Here is a 22,492-nt window from a genome sequence, read left to right as displayed (position 1 = left end):
ACTAACTAGCACAGGGTGTTTTGGGAATGTTTTGCAATGCCTGATGGGGCTGAAACAAGTCGCGCTGGGGTGACTGGGAACATGAATTCAATGTCCCATAATGCAGTGTTCTTCATCCAATAATGTCATCTTTTCAAAATTCTCCACAAACCCACGTGTCCTTCTCACTGTCTGCCACCTGTGTCAGAAGCCTGGATCCTGCACAGCTTTGCACTATTGTGATGAGCAATGTGTGCACAGGGGGCCTGATCCTGCAGTGTTTGCAGAATTGCCAGAGGAGCCGCAGGGAAAATGATGATTCTTGGAAGCTAGATTGCTGTGGGACATGGAAAGAAATCACTCAAAGTTGTTGGCGGCATTTGCAGAGCAGCTGCAGATGGTGGAGCACCAGTTCTGGGCCCAAGAAACAATTAATTTTATAGTCACGCAGGTTTGGGATGACAAGCAGTGGCAGCTGAACTTTCAGATGCACAAGGCCACATTTCTGGATTTGTGTGCAGAGCTCATCCCAGCCCTCCAGCGCAGTGACATCAAAGTGAGATCTGCACTGACAGTGGAGAAGCGAGTGGTGATTGCTTTGTGGAAATTTACAACACCCGATGGCTACCGATCAGTCAGGAATTAATTTGAAGTTGGGAAAACCACTGTGGAGGTTGTTCTGATGCAAATGTCCAGGGCCATTAATCGCCTCCTGCTATGAAAAACTGGACAGAGTGGATGGTTTTGCAGTAATGGGATTACCAAACTGCGGTCGGATGATAGACAGCATGCATATCCCCATTTTGGCACCAGACCACCTTGCCACAGAGTACATCAACAGAAAGGGCTATTTTCTATGGTATTGCAAGTGCTGGTGGATCACCGGGGACACTTTACAAACATCAGTGTGGACTGGTCAGGGAAGATGCATGATGCATGCATCTTTAAGAACACAGGGCTGTTCAGAAAGCTTCAAGCAGGGACTTTCTTTCCAGACTGGTGGATTACAATTTGGGGATGTTGAAATGCCAGTAGTGATTCTGGGAGACCCAGACTACCCCTTACTCCTGCTGCTCATGAAGCCATACATCAGCCACATTGACAGCACCGAGGAGCACTTCAGCAACAAGCTAAACAGCTGTAGAATGACAGTTGAATGGACCTTTGGTCGTTTAAAAGATCACTGGTACTGTCTACTCATGAGATTGGACTCACTGAAAAAAATATGCCAATTGGCTATAGCTGCCTGCTGTGTCCTGCATAATATCTGTGAAGCAAAAGAGCAAAAGTTTCCACCAGGTGGAGGTAGAATGGCTGTCTGCTGATTTTGAGCAGCTGGATACCAGGGCTATAAGAAGAGCTCAACACAGAGCTATTCGGCTCAGGAAGGCTTTGAAAGACCATTTGAAATTGAGCCACAGTAATGTGTATTGCTGTGGTATGCTCTACCTGGTATTGCTCTTTTCCACCCCAGTATGAACCTTGTAATGAGTGCTGTGTGTGTAGTAATATAAAATTGCAAATTCACCTATTACTATTATCTGTGAATGATGTCAGCCCCAGTCAACATATGTTGTAAACTAATAAAGATGAATTAAGTTTCCAAAAATAGACTGATTCCATACCCAGGCAAACAGCCACATTTATAAATGAATAAAACTTAAATAAAGGGGAAAGAATTTTTGAAGGGGAAACAGTCATTTCCATTTCACAAACACATACAGCAACTGTGTCTTTCACAGGTCAGTGTATGTGCATCTGTGATTGTCTGTACTCTCCTCCAGGGTGGAGGGGTAGGGACAGTGCAGCAGCCCTGAACACCATGTAGAATGCAGGGAGGGGTGTTGGGGTGAGGGAGAGGAATGCAGTTCTCTAGGGGCTGCAGAGGGAGGCGAGCACAGAACTGTTGAAACTGGTCAACAAGAGTCTGCAGCATATCTGTTTGCTGCTTGAGAAGCACTAGCATCTCCAGCTGCACGTCCCTCTCCTTTTCCTGTGCATTTCTTGTCTCCGTTCTGCTCTATCCCTAACCATGCTGTCTGCAAGTGTCATCCTCTAATCACTGTCCTCAGTATCCAAAGCAGTAGAGGAATGCCAGATTTCTTCAAACATATAATCTTATGTCCTCTTCCTTCTCCTCCTTATCTGGCTGAGCCATTCCACTGGTGTGCCAGCTGCAAAAGATATAATACACAGAGGTACTATTGAGAGTGTATTCACAAGGTAAATGGAAACTTGGTATACTAAACTCACGCCCCTTGATCCACACAAGTGGCAAGTGCTACATTCTCACTTCTCCTAGGGATTCATAGAGCACAGTGAGAGTCCCAGCCATGGTGAGTGCAGCCCAGGGGATTGGGGGGGGCAAGTTGGAAAAATAAGGTGGGGCTAGCTCACAGGCATGAGCATATGTGTATAGGGCAATTTAACTGAATACTGGCCATTTTCCACAGGTGGTGGTAATTTTAGCTGATCTCTCACTCCTAAGGGTAACAGAGGCTGAAATGGAACAGCTCCTGCAGGTGTCCAACTGAAGACCAGTGCCATATGCTGCTAGCCTGTGTGTTGCAATGGTGTCCACTAAAAGTAAATCACTCAGTGGCATGGGAAAGTGTCCTACCATGGCAGAAGTAGTAAGGCAGCCTTCCCCAGAAACCTTTGGTAGAGGATTTTAAACTGCCTCCAGGAAAGTTTCCTCAGGACCTCTACGGAGGATTCACGGGACATCTTGGTGCACCTAAACAAACTGTTCTGTGCCTAACTCTAGAGGGGAATGAAAAGCAGATAGCAACTCTACCTCTGTTGGTAGTTTCACTACCTCTTCTAGCATAAGTAAAAAAAATTAAATCAACAAATGTGTCCTGCTACTTTGAAGGTTCCATCCCTACAATTTCAAAGCAAACTGCATACTTCCAGAGGTTCTTTCTACTGTATCAGGCTCACCCGTGCAGGACTACCTGGACTGCCCAGGACTCAAAAACAGGTCCTAGCTAGCTGCACCACTGGATACCCTGGTTGCCTGTCCCCCATACTCCTCCTCTTCCACCTCCTGCTCCGCACTGTTCATGGTGGGGGCTTGTGACTTGTGCTCCCCTGAAGTATCCACAGAGCTCTTGGGAGGGGACCAGTCTTCGCTGAGGAAGGCATGCAGTTCTTTTTAAGAGCGGCAGGTCTGTGGCTTTGCACCAGAGCGATTGTTAGACTTCTTTGCCTTCTGATATGCCTGCTGCATCTCCTTGGCCTTCAAGTGGCACTGCTGCTGGTGCCTCTTGTGGCCCTTCTCCATGCCCCAAGTAATCTGCTCATAGATGTTGATGTTTCTACAGCTGGATTGGAGCTGTACCTGCACACAGACCCAGGAGATCCATCACCTCCTGTATGCTCCAGGCAGGAGAGCATCTGCAGCATGTAGCCGGCATGGTCAACTGGGCAGTTACTAGGTGTGCTCAAGAGTTGCTGGGTGAGCTCTCCAAGCCAGGCAACCAGGAAATGGAATTTCAAAAATTCACAGGGCTTTAAATGGGAACAGTGTGTACCTGTATACCTGGCCGCTTGGCAGTGGAATTCAAAATGGTGACCAGAGAGCAGTCAAGGTGCAGCACTGTGGGACACCTCCTGGAGGCCACTAAAGTCAAAGTAAGTAATTAACTACATTAACTTAAACTCTATGCCTCTCATGGAGGTGGAGTTATTAATTCGGCATAGCGGGTGAGTTATGTTCATGGGAGCAAAATGTTAGTGTCGATGTAAGCTGCATTGTGTGGACCTAACTCTGTAGCATAGACTAGGCCTAAGTGACCTTACGCAAGTCACTTATCTCTGTATGCCTCAATTTCCCCATTTCTAAAATAGGGATACTGATACTGCCATTCTTCATAAAGGGCTTTGAGATCTGATGAAAAAGTGCTATACAAGAGCTAGTTATTACTATTATTCATAAAAATAACAAAATTCATACACTACTACATACAATACAATGTTTTGAAAGAATACAAAATTTAATGCAGTTTTTTAAGAATCTCTAGGAGATAATTATTGGCTTAATCTTAATGGCATGATATCTAGTTACAGCATGCCAGGTTTCTCTAGATAAATAGGCTGAAACCATTGTAATGGACAACAGCTAGGCTCCTGATGTGCTAAGACCACTGCCTATCATTGACCAGCATTGTCTCGTTAGAACATACAAATGGCCATACTGTCTGACACCAGTGGTCCATCTAGCCCAGTATCCTGTCTTTCAACAGCTGCCAGTGCCAGATGATTCAGAGGGAATAGACAGAACAGGGCAATTTATCAGGTGATCCATCCCGTCATCCAGTCCCAACTTCTGGCAACTGGAAGTTCAGGGACCCAGAGCATGCTGTGCATCCTTTATCATCTTGGGCAATAGCCATTGATGGACCTATCCTTTATGAACTTTGTTCATTTTTTAACCCAGTTATACTTTTGGCCTTGACAGCATCCCATGACAACCAGTGACACAACTGTGTGTTGTGTGAAGTAGTATTTCCTTCTGTTTGTTCTTAACCTGCTGCCTATTAACACAAGATCCAGGGGTCACACAATGAAATTATGTGAAGAGGTAAATAACACTTCCCTATTTACTTTCTCAACACCATTCATGATTTTATAGACTTTTATCATAACTCCCCTTTGTTATCTCTTTTCTAAACTGATAAGTCCCAACATTTGTAATTTCTCCTCCTATGGAAGCCGTTCCATACACTTCATCTTTTTTGTTGCCCTTCTCTGTACTTTTTCCAATTCTAATATATCTTATCTTTTTTTTTTAAGATGGGGTGACCAGAAATGTATGCCATATTCAAGGTGTGGGCATGACATTTGTTTAGAGGCATTATGGTATTTTCTGTTTTATTAATTATCCTTTTCCTAATGGTTACTAACCTTCTGTTAGTTTTTTTGACTGCTGCTGCATATTGAATGGAGTTTTTCAGAGAACCATCCCCAATGACTCCAAAATCTCTTTCTTGAGTGAAACAGCTAATTTAGACCCATTGTTTTTCCATGTATAGTTGGGATTTCTTTTTCCCCCGCAACATGCATTACTCTGCCCTTATCAGCACTGAATTTCATCTGACATTTTCTTGCCCAGTCACCAAGTTGTTAGGGGGCTTATTCCTTCACCCACTTACTTCCCTGGTCCTTCTCGCATGAACAGAGAGCAACAATACCCGAAATCCAAAGGTGCAAACAATTCGATGTTTATTGGGGTGAACTTCCAGCAAGCATGATTCCAGTTTCCTTCCTTAGTATCCCCCTTCCTAGCTCTGACACCACAGAGGCTTACCTGTGTCCCTGTTCCCATTTCCCCCTTTAGCTAAACATGATTCCAATTTCCCCACTCCCAACACCAATTTTGTGAGATTCCTTTGTAACTCTTTGCAGTTAGCTTTGGACTTAACTATCTTGAGTATTTTGTATCATTTGCAAATTTTGCCACCCCACTGCTCACCCCTTTTTTCGTATCATTTATGAATATGTTGAACAGGACTGGTCTCAGTATAGATCATTGGGAGACACCACTATTTACCTCTCCATTGTGAGAACTGACCATTTATTCCTATCCTTTGTTTCCTGTCTTTTAACCTGTTCCTGATCCATGAGAGGACCTTGTGATGGGTTGGATCACAGAAACACCTTAGAGACTAACCAATTTATTTGAGCATAAGCTTTCGTGAGCTACAGCTCACTTCATCGGATGCATACTGTGGAAAGTGTAGAAGATCTTTTTATACACACAAAGCATGAAAAAATACCTCCCCCCACCCCACTCTCCTGCTGGTAATAGCTTATCTAAAGTGATCACTCTCTTTACAATGTGTATGATAATCAAGGTGGGCCATTTCCAGCACAAATCCAGGGTTTAACAAGAACGTCTGGGGGGGGGGGTAGGAAAAAACAAGGGGAAATAGGTTTGCATAATGACTTAGCCACTCCCAGTCTCTATTCAAGCCTAAGTTAATTGTATCCAATTTGCAAATAAATTCCAATTCAACAGTCTCTCGCTGGAGTCTGGTTTTGAAGTTTTTTTGTTGTAATATCGCAACTTTCATGTCTGTAATCGCATGACCAGAGAGATTGAAGTGTTCTCCGACTGGTTTATGAATGTTATAATTCTTGACATCTGATTTGTGTCCATTTATTCTTTTACGTAGAGACTGTCCAGTTTGACCAATGTACATGGCAGAGGGGTCAAGCAATGGATTTAAGTGGTTCCAAGTAATAACAGACAAAACAAAGTGAATTACCAAGCAAAATAAAATAAAACACGCAAGTCTAAGTCTAGTACAGTAAGAAAACTGAATACAGAAAATCTCACCCTCAGAGATGTTTCAGTAGGCTTCTTTCACAGACTGGACGCCTTCCTTGTCTGGGCCCAATCCTTTCCCCTGACAGTCCTTGTTCCACTCAGGTGGTAGCTAGGGGATTTCTCATGACTGCAGTACTCTTTGTTCTGTTCCACCCCCTTATATATCTTTTGCACAAGGCGGGAATCCTTTGTCCCTCTCTGGGTTCCCACCCTTCCTTCTAAATGGAAAAGCACCAGGTTAAAGATGTATTCCAGTTCAGCTGACATGATCACATGTCACTGTAAGACTTCATTACCTACTTGCCAGCACGCAGGTATACAGGAAGACTTACAAGTAAACAGAGCCATCTACCGTCAATTGTCCTAGTCGATGGGAGCCATCAAGATTCCAAACCACCATTAAATGGCCCACACTTTGCATAATTACAATAGGACCTCAGAGTTATATTTCATATTTCTAGTTTCAGATACAAGAGTGATACATTTATGCAAATAGAATTACCACACTCAGTAGATTATAAGCTTTGTAATGATACCTTACAAGAGACCTTTTGCATGAAGCATATTCACACTCACATTATATTCACACTCATTAGCATATTTTCATAAAATCATAGAGTGCAATGTCACAGATGGAGATTCCACAGCCTCCCTAGGCAATTTATTCCAGTACCTAACACCCTGACAGTTAGGAAGTTTTTCCTTAACATCCAGCCTAAACTGCTCTTGCTGCCATTTAAGCCCATTGCTTCTTACCCTATCCTCAGAGGTTAACAGGAACAATATTTCTCCCTCCTCCTTGTAACAACCTTTTATGTACTTGAAAACTATTATGTCCGCCCGCCACCCACGTCTTCTCTGGTCTTTCTCCAATTTGTCCACATCTTACCTAAAATGTGGCGCCCAGAACTGGACACAAATTACTTCTCATGTCTTGCTTATAACACTCCTGCTAATACATCCTGAATGATGTTTGCTTTTTTGGCAACAGTGTTACACTGTTGAATCCTATTTAGCTTGTGATCCACTATGACCCCCAGATCCCTTTCTGCAGTACTCCTTCCTAGGCAGTCATTTCCATGTATGTGTGTAACTGATTGTTCCCTCCTAAGTGGGGTACTTTGCATTGGTCCTTATTGAATTTCATCCTATTTACTTCAGACTGCAATAGAAAGAGAGCCTGAACCATGCTGTGTCGACAATAAACCTGGCTGAGTGCCTTCACTATTGAACTGAGTCTGTGGTCCTTTTGGGCAATTCAATTGGAGCCTGCTGTACAGGCTAGCATGGAGAGAGCACAAACACATACAGCAACAACTGATGACAGACCATTCCTCCAGTTTGTCCAGATCATTTTGAATTATAATCCTATCCTCCAAAGCATTCACAAACCCTCCCAGCTTGGTATCATCTGCACACCTTATAAGTGTGCTCTCTATGCCATTATCTAAATAATTGATGAAGATATTGAACAGAATCAGACCCAGAACTGGTCCCTGCAGGACCCCCACTTGATATGCCCTTCCAGCTTGACTGTGAACCACGGATAACTACTCTCTGGGAACGGTTTTCCAACCAGTTATGCACCCACCTTACAGTAGCTCCATCTAGTTCCCTACTTTGTTTAGTAAAGGGTCATGCAAGACAAAGAATAGCAAATATGGCAGGCGACCAGCTTGGCTTAACAAAGAAATCTTCGGTGAGCTTAAAAGGAAGCTTACAAGAAGGAAGGTTACAAGAAGTGGAAACTTGGACAGATTACTAGAGCTCGAGCATGCAGGGGTGTAATCAGGAAGGCCAAAGCACACCTGGAGTTGCAGCTAGCAAGGAATGTGAAGGGTAACAAGAAAGGTTTCTACAGGTATGTTAGCAACAAGAAGGTGGTCAGGGAAAGTGTGGGACCCTTATTGAATAGAGGAGGCAACCTAGTGACAGATGATGTGGAAAAAACTGAAGTACTCAATTTTTTTTTGCCTCAGTCTTCACAGACAAGGTCAGCTCCCAGACTGCTGCATTGGGCAGCACAGTATGGGGAGCAGGGGAGCAGCCCCCAAAAAGAACAGGTTAAGGATTATTTAGAAAAGCTGGACATGCACAAGTTCATGGGTCCGGATCTAATGCATCTGAGGGTGCTGAGGGAGTTGGCTGATGTGATTGCAGAGCCATTGGCAATTACCTTTGAAAACTTGTGGCAATTGGGGGAAGTCCCACACAACTGGAAAAAGGCAAATATAGTGCCCATCTTTAAAAAAGGGAAGAAGGAAAATCCACGGAACTACAGATCGGTCAGCCTCACCTCAGTCCCTGGAAAAATCATGAAGCAGGTCCTCAAGGAATCCATTTTGAAGCACTTGGAGAGGAAAGTGATCAGGAACAGTCAACATGGATTCACCAAGAGCAAGTCATGCCTGACCAACCCGATTGCCTTCTGTGATGAGATAACTGGCTCTGTCAATATGGGGAAAGCAGTGGACATGATATACCTTGACTTTAGCAAAGCTTTTGATCTGGTCTCCCACGGTATTCTTGCCAGCAGGTTAAAAAAGTATGGATTGGATGAATGAACTATAAGGTGGATAGAAATCTGGCTAGATTGTTGGGCTCAACGGGTAGTGATCAACTGCTCAATGTCTATTTGGCAGCCAGTATCAAGCGGAGTGCCCCAGGGGTCGGTCCTAGGGACAGTTTTGTTCAACATCTTCATTAATTATCTGGATTATGGGATGGATTGCACCCTCAGCAAGTTTATGGATGACACTAAACTGCAGAGAGAGGTAGATATGCTGGAGGGTAGAGATAGGGTCCAGAGTTATCTAGACAAATTGGAGGATTGGGCCAAAAGAAATCTGATGAGGTTCAACAAGGACAAGTGCAGAGTCCTGCACTTAGGATGGAAGAATGCCATGCACTGCTACAGGCTGGGGACTGACTGGTTAAGAGGCAGTTCTGCAGAAAAGGACCTGGGGATTACAGTGGATGAGAAGCTGGATATGAGTCAGCAGTGCGCCCTTGTTGCCAAGAAGGCTAATGCCATATTGGGCTGCATTAGTAGGAGCACTGCCAGCAGATCGAGGGAAGTGATTATTCTCCTCTATTTGCACTGGTGAGGCCACATCTGAAGTACTGTATCCAGTTTTGGGCCCCCCACTACAGAAAGGATGTGGACAAATTGAAGAGAGTCCAGCGGAGGGCAACAAAAATGATCAGCGTGCTGGGGCACATGACTTACGAGGAGAGGCTGAGAGAACTGGGCTTGTTTAGTCTGGAGAAGAGAAGAGGGAGGGGGGATTTGATAGCAGCCTTCAACTACCTGAAGGGGGGTTCCAAAGAGGATGGAGCTCGGCTGTTCTCAGTGGTGGCAGACGACAGGATGAGGAGCAATGGTCTCAAGTTGCAGTGGGGGAAGTCTAGGTTGGATATTAGGAAAAACTATTTTATTAGGCGGGTGGTGAAGCACTGGAATGGGTTACCTAGGGAGGTGGTGGAATCTCCATCCTTAAAGGTTTTTAAGGCCTGGCTTGACAAAGCCTTGGCTGGGATGATTTAGATGGGGTTGGTCCTGGTTTGAGCAGGGGTTGGACTAGATGACCTCCTGGGTTCTCTTCCAACCCTAATCATCTATGATAGTATCAAAAGACTTAAAGTCAAGATATAACACATATACCACTTCCCTCTTATCCGCAAGGCTTGTTACCCTGTCAAAGAAAGCTACTGGGTTGGTTTGATGTGATTCATTCTTGATAAACCCATGCTGATTGTTACGTATCACCTTATTATCTTTTAGGTGTTTGCAAATTAAATGCTTAATTATTTGCTCCATTATCTTTCCAGGTACTGAATTTAAGCTGACTGGTCTGTAATTTCCTGGTTTGTCCTTATTTCCCTTTTTACAGACTGGCACTATATTTGCGCTTTTCCACTAGATTTGCTCTTTTGGTGATATCCCAGGGGGTATCCCCCTCAATTCAATACATTCCCATCATTCTCTTTTGTTTATGGTTTACAGTCAGTTTTCATTCCAGGTGGCAATCCACATCTACTAAATTACATGCAAAGGATTTCACCTGTCTTTCAGCGATGTTTGGAAAAATCCTATTAACCCACATTCAGCAATCAGTGACTACAACTGTATTGTTGGTGGGGGAAAGTAAAATTTAATAATTTTTCACCATGCAAGTTGTTATTCTGCACCTGAGTTTAACCGGCCAGCACATCTGATCTGAGGATGGAAAAACTGTTCACCTGCCTTGTACATGCTACCAAATGCTTCGGGGGAGGGCAAAACAAAAACAAAAAACCCTGATGATTTGCCCATCTGGCCCACTACTTAGCTAGATTCCTTCCTTGGCTCTGCTCAGCAATGCATGGCTGATTTAATACATGCTCTCCATAAAGATACACATGAGACACAACTGACTTTGTTTACAAGGAAACTGAACAAAAGGATAAGTGACAATGACTGATAATTCAGCAATGAAAACATAGCTCCATAAATATAAATATCAATCAACTTTAGTTTAAAGACACTTGTTAGGGGGCTTATTCCTTCACCCACTCACTTCCCTGGTCCTTCTCGCATGAACAGAGAGCAACAATACCCGAAGTCCAAAGGTGCAAACAATTCGATGTTTATTGGGGTGAACTTCCAGCAAGCATGATTCCAGTTTCCTTCCTTAGTATCCTCCTTCCCAGCTCTGACACCACAGAGCCTTACACCTGTGTCCCTGTTCCCATTCCTGCCCTTAGCCAAACATTATTCCAATTTCCTTACTCCCATTCCCTGTTCCCATTTCCCCCTTTAGCAAAACATGGTTCCAATTTCCTTACCCCCATTCCCTGTTCCCATTTCCCCCACCCGCATGCCCACCCCCACCCCCCCACGCCCACTCACTTCCTCATTGACTACAGATTATATAGTAAAACTTGAGTTCTGCTTAGCTATACCTTAACCAATCATTTTCCTGAAATTTAACTAACCAATCCTAACATATTGTAACATGATTATGTAACCAATTATATCCCACCACCTTAATTAGTTTACACCCAGCAAAATTAATTATACAGCAGACAGGAACAATCACAGAACCAGACAGAGATTATACAGACAAACAATAGCAAAGTGGGAACTATAATGACAAAACAATACAGAAGTGAGGATTTCACATCCCAGTATTGATAAGTGAGTTCTTGCCAGACAGGATGCTGTTTCCTTTTATATTTTCTAGGCACTTCCCTTTCTCTGGAGGTGATAGGCATTATCAGGACAGGATTGTATTGCTAACCGCCCAATAGCACCTTCTTTCAATGTGACTAGTTTGGAATGTGAGGATGTGACCGGTCGCTTCCTAGCTTATGGCTGCCTCTGCTGCTTAGCCAAAGGCCTTAGCCTAAGAACAGGGCCTCAGACTGTCACAGTAAGAGAAGGCCCTTACACCGGCAGACAGTGATTTTGATTCTCTTTTGTACCTCTATAACTAGCCAAGTGATAAGAATACACCTAAATTCTTAGAGTATAGGCCTTTACAGACAGGCCTGAATATCTATATCCTAACAACACTCAAACACCTAATTGTTACAACCATATTTTGTCAGGCTTCTGAGATTTGAGCCCCATCCTGAAATTTGATAGACCAAAGAGATTGCAGAATTAGAGCTTTAGATGGTAGCCCTTGGATAAGTCACTTTAAAAAAAAAAACAGTTCTTCTACGGTTGTGTGCATTTCTACATTTAATAGACATGATTCCTGCTCTACTGATTTTTTTAAACTCACATGCACTGGTAAAGCAGTTTTGTTTGGTTTTTTGGGTTAGGAAGGAGAAGAGAGGTTAAGAAAGGGGAACTGAGGGACAATCAAATCAAAATCAATCAATCATTGGATAGGCATTCTTCAGGCCTGATCATGCATGAAGGTTCACCAATACTTTTAGCTCTGTGTGTATGAGGATTTTTTTTTTATTTTTGAAAAGGCAAAGTAGGTTTCTTCTTTCTTCTCTACCAGCAATGCTCCTGAGATGCTCAAACTCTGCATTTTTAATAACCAAGGCTAAGACCTAATGCTAGTGAGCCTGTAACTAGGTTAATGGACCATGCAGTTCTGAAACATGATCATTACTCCATGCTTTGAACTAATAAGTCCACATGGATATTTCTGAAGCTTAAAGAACTTCAGATGTTTGAAAAGTTTTATCCGAGGTTTCTCTCTCAACCAGGATTTGGCTACTGAAAAAGCCATTACCACTTCAGAATGTAGCCTTATGGACTTCATCTTCCTTCAAATATCAGTTCAAAACTATGAACAAATCTTTAAAAAGAAGTGCTGCAATCGACTGTAGGATACTTTTAATACTATCACTCAGTACGAGAACACCAAAAAAAAGTGACAGAACAGTATTCCAGCTCAATTCAAGCCCTGATTCAAAACAGGAAGAAGGGATCATTTTAAAAATACTTGTACTGTTAAGCAAGGTATATGCTCAACAGTAACATCAAGCAGCAATGTGACTCCCCACCCCCAGGCTCATTGTCATTATCTTCCTGTTCACCACACAGAACTTCCCCAAAATAATTGCTAGAGCTATCTTTTAGGCTATGTCTATGACAAAACGTTTGTCTTTCAAAGGTGTTAACCGCCTCCCCTCCAAAAGACAAAAGTTTTGCCATGACAAGCACCAGTGTGAACAGCAACACAAACGCTGCTTGTTGGGGGTGGAAGTTTTTTGTCGGCAGGAGAGCCAACAAACAGTGGCTACATTGCACGACTTTTAGTGGCACGGCTGTGGTGACACAGCCATGTCGCTAAAAGCTGTGTAGTGTAGACAGCCTTACAAAAACATCCAATCTTGATTTAAAAGTTGTCAGTGATGGAGAATCCACCAGCATCCTTGGTAAATTGTTCCAGTCATTAATTACTCTCACTGTTAAAAAGTTGCACTTTATTTCAAGTCTGACTTTGTCTAAGCTTCAACTTCCAGCCATTGGATTGTATTATACCTTGTTCTGCTACACTGAAGAGCCCATTATTAAATGTTTGTTTCCTCCTGTAGATACTTACAGACTAATAAAGTACCCCTTTATTGGCTCTTTGTTAAGCTAAATAGATTGAGTTCCTTGAGTCTATCACTATAAGGTATGTCTTCTAATCAGTCAATCATTTTCGTGGCTTTTCTCTGAACCCTCTTCAAATGTTTAACATCCCTCTTGAATTGTGGGCACCAGAACTGGACTCAGTGGACACCAGCAGTCACACCAGTGCCAAATACAGAGGCAAAATAACCCCGTCTACTCAAGAGTCTCTATTTATGCATCCCAGGATCATATTAGCTGTTTTGGCCACAGTGCCACACTGGGAGCTTATGCTCAGTTGATTATACACCTCAACGCCTAAATTTCTTTCAGACTCACTGCTTTCCAGGATAGAGTCCCCCATCCTGTAAGCATGGCCTACATTGTTTGTTTTGAGGGGTAAACATTTACATTTAGCCTTATTAAAATGCACATTGTTTGCTTGCACACCGTTTGCCAAGTGATCCAGATCACTCTGAATCAGTGACCTGTCCTTTTCATTATTTACCACCCCTACGCCCCCACCTCCCATCTGCAAACTTTCACTGATGACTGTTTTCTTCCAGGTCTTTGATACGTATGTTAACTAGCATAAGGCCAAGAATGGATCCCTGTGGGACCACCCTGGAAACACACCCACTTAATGACAATTCCCTATTTACAATTACATCAGTTATCTAGTTTTTAATCCATTTGTGTGCCATGTTAACTTTAGAAAACTACAACACTATCATCAAAATGTTGTTACAGAAGTCTAAGTATTTTACATCAACACTATTACCTTTATCAACTAAACTTGTAATTTCAACAAAAGAGATATCAAGTTAGTTTGACAGGCTCTATTTTTTAGAAACCCGTGTTTGGCATTAATTACATTACCCTCTTTTAATTTGTTATTAACTGAGTCCCCTATCAGCCCTTCCAGTATCTTGTCTGGGATTGTTGTCAGGCCGACAGGCCTACAATTACCTAGGTCATCCCATTTTGCCTTTTTAAAAACTGGCACAACATTAGCCTTCTCGATATTTTCTGACAGTGGAGTAATAGGGAGACAAATTTTCTATTCCATTCCATGCTCTAGAGGGGAGTGCTCTTGTGGGCGAAGACTCTTCAAGCTTGACACCTTTGGAGCAGTCCCCTCCAACCTGTCCCAGTCCTGTGTCTTCCCCACCCCGGCTCCTTGTCCCGTCCCATTCTCCTGGTCTAACCCAGTCTCTGTTCTCCATGCCTGTTATGTTGCACCCCATAATGCTTTATGGAAATATGCTTATGAAAGTAAATATGACATAACTGGAATATGTTTTATGCTAGATATGCTATGTAACATATGTCTGCAAAAGTTATGATATACTGAATATATTCATCCTATTTGGTATGAATGTATCATTTTTGTACTTTAAGTTATGAATATTGACTGTGTACTTGTTTCATTTTAAGTAGCCTTAGTAAGTCATTTGGTCAGCTTCTTTAGAAAGGAATTTGCAAGTGAAGTGCCCAATCAAGAAACACTCAGACAATGGATCTTGAAAGCCTCCAATCCACATAAGAAGTCTACCTGGGGACGTTCAAGGTAGCATGTAAACAATGGCTGCAACTTGTAAGGAACTGAGTCATGCATGGACATGTGACTTGCCCATGTGACCCCAAAACTCCATCTTGTAGCTGGAATTCTACGCAGCGGGAGGGAGGGGTGTCCACCCACAAGAGAGTCTATTTAAGCCCCTGGAAATCCCTCCATTTTGTCTTCAGCTGGCTCAAGAGATATCCTTTGGGGGTGGAGAGGCTACCTGAAAGAAACTGGAACACAGGACAGTAACCACAGGGGTGTGTATGTTTGCTGGACCCAGACTAGAAGAAGCCTAGTCTGTAAAAGAAGCTTATTGGAACATCTCTGAGGCTGAGATTTCATTTAGAACCACTTTCTGTATTAGGCATAGACTTGCATGTTTTATTTTATTTTGCTTGGTAATTCACTTTGTTCTATCTGTTATTACTTCAAACCACTTAAATCCTACTTTTTACTTATTAATTAACCCAGAGTATATATTAATATCTGGGGGGGCGGGACACACAGCTGTGCATATCTCTCGGTGTTATAGAGGGTGAATAATTTATGAGTTTACCCTGTATAAGCTTTATGCAAGGTAAAACAGATTTATTTGGGGTTTGGACCCCATTGGGAGTTGGGCATCTGAGTGTTGGAGACAGGAACACTTCTTAAGTTGTTTTCAGTTAAGCCTGCAGCTGTTAGGGGACATGGTTCAGACCTGGGTCTGGGTTTGCAGCAAACTAGCGGGTCTGGCTCAAACCAGGCAGGGCACTGAAGTCCCAAGCTGCCAGAGGAAACAGGCTCAGGGGTAATCTCAGCACATCAGTTGGAAGTTCCCAACGGGGGTTTCTGTGATCCAACCAGTCACAATGCCAGTCCCAGGGTCCTTGCTCAGCCATCTAGTCTTTCCTTCTCTCATACAATCCATTTGTTCAGTTCTCTACTCACATCCCCCACTAGACTCCTTGCCCCAAGTTTTCTTGCCCAGACAGTCCCAGTTTCCTCCTCCTGGCCCCTCCCTGATCCAATCTTTCTCCCCCATCTCTTATATATCTGATGTATGGTTAAATAGATGATTTCAATCTCCAGGTCTGTCAAGCCACAACAACTGAAGTATATTCACTTTAAACAAATGGAAAATAGTCAATTTTCCCTGGATATTTTTTCATTGGCCCAGATTCTGTCATATAGACACCTTCACACAGGTTGAGTAATCCCTTAGTCTGTGACTCATATCATGGCTCCAGTGGGTCTATTTGTAGAGTAAATGGTTCTAAAATGAGCAGGTAGGCCCTCAAGTTCTACTTGTGCCATGCTACTGGAGTCTATGGGTGAGATTCTCTATGTTCCTTATTTTTCTGACGGTATATCTGACTGACTAAATTCCCGTCCCCCCCATCCCCCGTTCCCCCAGAGTGAAGGAACTGTCAACTAGTGCAGAAGCAGCATAGCTGGCCCATCCACCATTATTCACTCAGCTGTAGTTAGGAACGATATTGTAGCCATGTGGCTGTGCCCTGGTCATGCTCAGCTGGCATAAATTAGACCAGCTCTTAGACAGAACTACCTGTGCCAGGGCACACAGCTTGTGCCGGGGCACACAGTGCTGCATCCCCACCCTGAAAACCAGGAAACTAATCAGTTCCCTGATGGCCCCTCCATCTGAAGAGTGGAAAAATCAACACAGTAGAAAAACCTCCGTCCAAATTCAAAGACAACAACTCTTACCAGAATTAAGAGAATAAAACAAATTGGGTGCTTGCAGTCCAAGCTGTTCTGGAGATCTAACAAGCCCAAAAAACAATAAGGGAAGTTTTCCAAAAGTGAAACCCAGCTCATTCTTTCAAGCTTCATATCTTCCAACCAACCTGTCCAATTTGAGCCAAAAGCTCCAGAAAAGTTTACCTTGTGCTCATGTGAAATTTCAGGTGGATTGGTCTGTTTTTGGTGAAGTTACAGTTGAAGGGGAAAAGCCTTTCAAAATTAATTTTATAATGGGAAACTAATTTCAGCCTTAACAAAAGCATATATTAAAATGCCTGCTGTACAAAGTTATAGTGATCTAGGAATTCACTCTTGTTACTGGGTTGGTGAAATCTAATTATAAAACAACCAGTTTGGGGTGTGTGCTCTGCTTCTTGACAGTCTGCCCTGAGCTTTTTGATAAAGGTATTATTAGGTTCACACTGGAGATTAAAATATGTGTTAATGACACCAAGTGTTGCCCTCTAAGACTACTATCGTGCTCCATGAAAAACAGCACTATCATAAAAAAAATACATTGTAGCTAGATACTCTGACTGAGAAAAAAATACAGTCTACAGCTGTTCCTTGGCTTTAAACCTCCAACACTTAAGCATAACTCTGGGTTATTCTGAAAATAGAGACAAATCAAATTCATTGGCAGTGTAACTCCACTGAAGTAGGATAAATTGGCCCAACTTCTTTTAGTAAGAGCACAACAGAATTTTTCAAGTATTCACTTGAGAGAGAGAGAGAGAGAGAGAATGAACATCAAGTTCTGGATACAGATTTGAATTTCATGCTTAGTATGGAAACAAAAAATGCAAATACAAAGCACAATAATGCACTGGTCTTGGGTACATAAAAGGACTTGTCAAGTCTTGAGAAGTAGCAAGACAAACTTAATGAAAACTCCTATGTAAACACCATATGCATAACTGGGTTTGTGAAATCTTGGGGACAGCTCTCTCAATAAAAAGTGCCAGGTCAACAGATAATCCAAAACCAGAATCTGACAAGTCCAAGTAATAGACAAAGGATGCCACAGCTGTTCCTACAGCAATACATCACACAACACAGAACAAACTGCAAGGAACTTCACTGATCAGCTGATGAAGCCAAAATGCAGACAAAAGATTAACTGAGCCCTAAAAAAATAGCACATTGTGGACAGCAGATTTTCTATGCCCTAAAGAGTAACAAATTTTCTATGCCCTAAGGAGTAACCAATCTTATTGATAAACAACAAACAGGGACCCCAAAAATAAACTAGACAACAGAATTTGCTAACCTTTTGATGATAACTCTAAAATAGAATATTCAAAATGTAAACACCCAAAAGAGTATTTAAATACACATAAAGTGGGCATATATTGTACTGATCTGAATGCATCTACTTGCACACTAAACAAAGATACCGCAGCAGCACCGCCCCCCCCTCCTTGTCCATGTCAGCTTTAGACACTCCTAGGATTCACTAGGAGAGTGTTAAATAACTGCAGAAGTCAAATCCCTATAACAGCTTTTCCATACCTAAAAGTGTCATAGCTTAACTCCAGTATCTCCTGGTCTTGTAGGGCTAGAAATGGTAGCTTTATACTACTGGGCAGGGATAATTCCAAGCTTCCCAGTGAACCTAGCATTCACTTCACCTATAGCCTTACAGGAAGGGCCGGAGGAAGTGGACTTTTGTGATTTCTAGGTACAAACAAAAGCTATTTTAGGTCATGTTTAGAGATTTTTATGACTCCTTTTTATGACTTCCAGTTGATCTCATGATGACTAGGACAATTGTATTACACAGAGGATAAGAAAAATAGTCTCAATAAGTTGTTTTAAAACTCTACAGGCTTCTGAAAATAGTCTTGTGTACCGTATGATGCAGACATAGAATCCATGAAAGGGTGGTGTGGAATAAAGGCACATTGGTAGAACCTGCATAATTTATTCATGGCTTCAGAGTTTATAAACTCCTTTGGCTTTGCTAACAGTGTTTGTGGAGTTCCTTGGTCTGGAACTTACAAGCTAAGCTGGCAAAGCCTGTAAGTTCTCAGTCATCGCTGCACTTCAATGTAGCTTAGAAGCTCTGCAGGAGCAAGGATGTGGTCCTCCAGAGCTTCAGAACTTTAGATCCTTTTGAACCAATCAGTGCCATCTGAACTCTGGTATTCTTAAGAGCTTTCAGGCCTTCAACTTCAAGCTCCACCAAAAAGACCTTAGATCACTAAACTCTTAAAGTGGCTTGTAGAGTTATGGCTGCATAGTGGGATCCTTAAGTGCAGAGCAGCTTTTAAGAGCAAAAAGGTCATAGGCAGTTAAGATCACTTCATAATTAAAGGGATTCCACTTGTGCTCACTCTGCTAACCCACTTTAAAGGGCCCTCCCCCCAAAAAATGAATAGAAGTGTTCTAATTGGGAAAGCACTAAAATGCCAGTTTTATAAATTCAACTTTGAAACTTCAACTAGTTTTCCTACAAACATAGCTTGTTTTTTAATATTTGAGATAATTCTGAGCTCTGTCTCTTCCTGTCTGCCAGCCTCACATACACAGGTATTTTTTCTCAGTCATAACTCACATAGCTCAGATGATTTTACTGAAAAATATCAAAATATTCAGATAGGATGAGAGCAAGCAAAAATTATAACAAATTGAGTGCAATTCCTTTTCTTAAGATCTGTCCTGCCACCTTGGGAATGCAAACTCCATGAGCCTTGGATGATTTTCAGTCCCAAAATCCTGAGATTGTAGTATCATCATTCTTTGGATTTCAGGACACGGTCCTGAGGTTACACAAAGAAACCACAAGAGTGGGGAGAACTAAGAGTGAGGGAAGTGCATGCACTCGAAAATGAAATCCTAGGTTTATTTTTCATTGTCTGTTCTATGAGTCAAGCTCATACTAAGCAATAGTCTGAAAATATGAACTTTGGAGGTGAACAACTTGCTCTGCTGAAAAGAAATTGAAATTCACCCTATTTCTGATCTGGATTCATTCTGATCAATTGGTAGGTGAGGGTAAGAATGGCAAGCACAAGCTGTACACAGACTATGAGGAGAAACCTGAGGAGCTGGACCAAGTTTTGAAAAAGTTAGTGATCTAGGTTCACATGCAAAAATTCTCACATTTGCACCCACACAAAAAACTGTACACACACCAATAGCTAGATGCAACTAGCTATTTCTAGCTAATTGTGCACGCAGTTGTCCAATTTGCATGTATAACTGATATTTGCTCTTGCAAATGAGGCTGCACCTTTGTACCCACAGTTTTTGCATTTGGCCTTCATTTTTTAAAAGTTTGCTCTGTAAGAAGTATGGCCAGTCTGAAACACAAAAATCATGCTCACAAATTTGGAAGATAAGCAGTAATTCTATCAAAGGACTTATATTTTAAAAAGTTTCAGTTGAAGCAAGAAGCTTCACACTAGTAGCAGTTTAAGAACTAGAAAGCAAACAAACAAAAAGGCAAAATGACAAGTGCTGTGCTAATAAAGAAGTTATTTTAGGTTTCTCCCAGCTATAATGCCCTAAATAATAGTTTGGGACGGTCTTCACTAAAGTATTTTACACCTCACCTGATACACATGAAACTCTAAAACAGAGAAGTTTCCCTGCCATGCCAAAATGACCAAATTCAATGCAAATACATTTGGACTACAGCAGGAAAGTGCATTACTTCAAAATTCAGCAGCTATTTCAAGAGAGAAATAAAATATTCCATTTATCTTTTGAGGACTGCATATCAGCAAAGAGCAGCCAGTATATGAACACTAATATTTACAATCCTGAGAAGCATTTCTGAAGCTTAAATTTAGTGTTTATTCATGCTGGTGTTACACTAGTGCAAGGAAAGTTACACAATGTGGCTTGGCAGTGAAAAAAAAAATACGACACTGAGCTAAATTCTGCTCTTTACAGCAGCATAATTCTGGAGCAGTTACAAAGTTCAGTGGAATTGCTCTGGATTTATCCTGGTGCAACTGAGAGCAGAATTTGGCCACCTCTTTTTTATCACTGTAGATGGTGTCAGTGTCATGACAAAAGTTGGTAAACCAATTCCTGCTGGGCAGCAGTTTGGATTTGTCAATGGAAAACAGTTAGGTGGGCTTGCTATAGGGCACTCTGACTCTATCTAAGGATACCCAGAATTGTGAGGCACCTCGTCACAATTACCTTTCCTTAATGTAAAGCAATTTTGTCTGTGCCTGCTGTGGATCAGCTCCCTGAAACCACCAGCCTCTGGCAGCACAAGACTCACTCTCTAAGAGGTAGTGAAAGCATACAACGCCAAGTCCTCTGAGCATTTCCTGCAGGGTCCAGCCCCTTGTCCACTGAATGCTGTCAGAGTTACCAGGCCCGCTATTCCCAAAAGGAAAAAGTGTACAAGAGCTTGTAAGATTCAATGCCAGATCATCCCTTTGCTTAACACCACAGCATTTAGATATATCTGTAGTGAAAACAAGAATAAATTTATCGTCAAAGACTCAAGATTCAAGTGATAGTGAGTAAGAATATTGGAAACAAAGGGTTACATGTAAAACAAAATCACAACATACTTTCTAGAGACTAAACTTAGCTAGCTGGTTAACCTCCTCTCAGGAGGAGCTTATCTCACCCAAAGTCCACTCCTGCATTTTCCAATCAGGCCTTGTTGAGACCTGTTTTTCCCAATGAAACAAAATTGCTGTCTTTTTACTACCTCAGTGAAGGGTGCGTAGGCATCTCCTTTGTCCCCCCACCCCACCCCCCAGCAAATATATTCAAGTAAACCTCTGATGTGCACATCAAGTTATGGTTCTCTCCCACACACCTGCCCAACTGTTATTGTCTTCTTGAAGTCCCCCAAATTCTTCATTAACATTCAGTTCAGACAGGTGATAGAAGGGTTACCATATTTGAACATTCAAAAAAAGGACAATCCACGGGAGGGGGGGGGGATTTGCTTGTGCCCCCCCCACCCCAGCCCCAGCTCCACCCCTTCCCCACCCCCATTCCAATCCCTTCCCCAAAGTCCCCACCCCAACTCCGCCCCCTCCCTGCCGCATTGGACCCCTTCCCCAAATCCCCGCCCCAGCCCCGCCTCATCCCCTGAGCGCACCGCGTTCTCCCTCCTCCCCCCTCCCTCCCAGCCACATGAAACAGCTGTTTTGCGGCACAAGTGCTGGGAGCTAGGGGGAAAAAGCGGGCACTCTCTCGAATGATCAACATTCACTCTCTTTCTTGAATGATCAACTCTTCTTTGGGGAAATATAATAATGGCAAAATCCCGGACGTTTTTAGATATTTTAAAATTCTTCCCGGACGGTGATTTAAGAACCAAAAAGCCAGACATGTCCGGGAAAATACGGACGTATCGTAACCCTAGGTGATAGGAGATCCATTGTGAATAAGAGTGTCTTTAATTTACACGTAAACAGATGTATAAACCTCTCGTCTGAAAGAAAACCCATTTGTCACCTCGCCAGTCCCTAAACACAGACTCTAACGTCAGTATATATACATACACACCACTCCTTACATAGTACCTGTACATATATTTCACAATGATACTGATGACCAGAGTGACACAGACATTTATTCACTTTATTCACATGACTCTTTTGGTGAGCAAGAATTTAAATACCAGTCATGAGATTCCTGTAACCCTTATGCACCCCACCCATACCCATTGCCAGCTGGCAGTGAAAGATTCTTGGGTCAGACAGACACACACTGAGCCTTCTGCTGCTATGTGTAAGGATGCAGGAACTACAAGCTGGATCTGCAGAGCCTAGGACAGCTGATGTTCCCACAGTGCCACCAAGAGGCAATGCCACAGCCA

This window comes from Natator depressus, chromosome 2, assembly GCF_965152275.1.
Source record: "Natator depressus isolate rNatDep1 chromosome 2, rNatDep2.hap1, whole genome shotgun sequence".
NCBI lineage: Eukaryota > Metazoa > Chordata > Testudines > Cheloniidae > Natator > Natator depressus.
The sequence above is the reverse complement of the archived record's forward strand: the minus strand, read 5'-3'. Positions refer to the sequence as shown.